Source organism: Oncorhynchus gorbuscha, unplaced genomic scaffold, assembly GCF_021184085.1.
Source record: "Oncorhynchus gorbuscha isolate QuinsamMale2020 ecotype Even-year unplaced genomic scaffold, OgorEven_v1.0 Un_scaffold_2306, whole genome shotgun sequence".
NCBI classification, from domain to species: Eukaryota; Metazoa; Chordata; class Actinopteri; order Salmoniformes; family Salmonidae; genus Oncorhynchus; species Oncorhynchus gorbuscha.
In genome coordinates this window covers 65,001-67,500 of record NW_025746856.1, presented here as the reverse complement: position 1 = coordinate 67,500, position 2,500 = coordinate 65,001, and positions in this window count along the sequence as shown.

Genomic DNA, 2,500 nt, shown 5'->3' with positions numbered 1-2,500 from the left:
TAAATTTGATTTTCGATCTCTTTTCGATTTTTTATTTGATTATACCTTCCGGTAACCTGCCTCACCCAATGTGATACGGTATCGCTATTATTTTTAATTTTAGAACACATTCAAGAACCTCCAGAAGCTAACCAGATGTGTCAAATCGGAGGGCATGTTGTCCGGTCCTTTGGCGGTCTCTATGGGGGTGCCACAGGGTTCAATTCTTGGGCCGACTCTTTTCTCTGTATATATCAATGATGTTGCTCTTACTGCTGGCGATTCCCTAATCCACCACTACGCAGAAGACACCATTCTGTATACTTCTGGCCCTTCCTTGGACATTTTGCTATCTAACCTCCAAACGAGCTTCAATGCCATACAACACTCCTTCCGTAGCCTCCAACTGCTCTTAAATGCTAGTAAAACCAAATGCATGCTTTTCAACCGTTCGCTGCCTGCACCTGCACGCCCGACTAGCATCACCACCCTGGATGGTTCCAACCTAGAATATGTGGACATCTATAAGTACCTAGGTGTCTGGCTAGACTGTAAACTCTCCTTCCAGACTCATATCAAACATCTCCAATCTAAAATAAAATCTAGAGTCGGCTTTCTATTCCGCAACAAAGCCTCCTTCACTCACGCCGCCAAACTTACCCTAGTAAAACTGACTATCCTACCGATCCTTGACTTTGGCGATGTCATCTACAAAATAGCTTCCAATACTCTACTCAGCAAACTGGATGCAGTTTATCACAGTGCCATCCGTTTTGTTACTAAAGCACCTTATACCACCCACCACTGCGACTTGTATGGTCTAGTCGGCTGGCCCTCGCTACATATTCGTCGCCAGACCCACTGGCTCCAGGTCATCTACAAGTCCATGCTAGGTAAAGCTCCGCCTTATCTCAGTTCACTGGTCACGATGGCAACACCCACCCGTAGCACGTGCATCTCACTGATCATCACTAAAGCCAACACCTAATTTGGCCGCCTTTCCTTCCAGTTCTCTGCTGCCTGTGACTGGAACGAATTGCAAAAATCGCTGAAGTTGGAGACTTTTATCTCCCTCACCAACTTTAAACATCTGCTATCTGAGCAGCTAACCGATCGCTGCAGCTGTACATAGTCCATCGGTAATAGCCCAACCAATTTACCTACCTCATCCCCATACTGTTTTTATTTATTTACTTTTCTGCTCTTTTGCACACCAATATCTCTACCTGCACATGACCATCTAGATCATTTATCACTCTAGTGTTAATCTGCAAAATTGTAATTATTCACCTACCTCCTCATGCCTTTTGCACACAATGTATATAGACTATTTTAATATTTTTTTTATACTGTGTTATTGACTTGTTAATTGTTTAGTCCATGTGTAACTCTGTGTTGTCTGTTCACACTGCTATGCTTTATCTTGGCCAGGTCGCAGTTGTAAATGAGAACTTGTTCTCAACTAGCCTACCTGGTTAAATAAAGGTGAAATAAAAAATAAAAAGTCAGCCAATCCAATGACATCCCCCTTCTCTCTCTTTCTCTGTCACACTTTCTCTCCCTATTTCTCTCTTTCTCCTCTCCCTTTTCTTTCATCATTCTCCCCCTTTTTCTCACTCACTCCCCTTTTTCTTTCCCTCCCTTTGTCTCTCACTCTCACTTTCTTTCTCTTTGTCTCCCCATTCTCTCCCTCCTCTTTTCTCATTCTCTCCCTCTCCCCCTTCTGTCTCTTTCTCCCCCCACCACCAGTTTTAAACTCTTATTGAACCACACTGGCAATGTTTCAACATGAACGTTGAAACAGTCACCTTCCAACCACAGCCAGGCCACATGTATCTCTAGTTCTCTGTCGCTCTCTTTATCATTTCCCTCTCTGCTGTTTCTCTCGTTCTAGTTCTCTCTCCTCTCTGTTACTACTCTTCTGTGTTGCTCTGTTCTGCTTCTCTCGCTACTAAATGGGGAGTTGGTTATAAGTATCTTTGGCCAGGCCATGTTGTAGAGAGCGGGGGAAGGGTGGGGAACAAAGACCAGGGGAAGAGCAACTTCAAACAGCAGGGGGAGGAGTCCAAAAGCTTATTACACTACATTTTAGTCTAGAATCATTCCTTATAATAATCAATTAAAGTTCTCTACAACTATAACTAAAGTCAAAATGTCACAAAACAGCAGTTTTTGCATTTGATCACTGATCACTTTCTTTCTTACCAAATAGCACATTTTTACGTAAGGTACACGATTTTAAAATCCCCATGTTAGGGTATTTTTGACGTAGGCTTCACAACATTTCCTGCTACGTTTATGCATGAGGACCTTTAGTGAATGCAGCCCCAGAGCGTGTCAGGTTTCAGTGAGTGGGTGGGGTTTTGTGCGAGGGCTTTTGTTACGTCATTATGTTTTACCCTATCAACGTCCTAGACGGGACAGTGTACTCGCATATCACCCAGCATACGTTGCAACTCTGAAGCAGAGGTTAGAAGATTACAACACACAAGGTAGCCATTATTATCCCTACCAGTTTCAT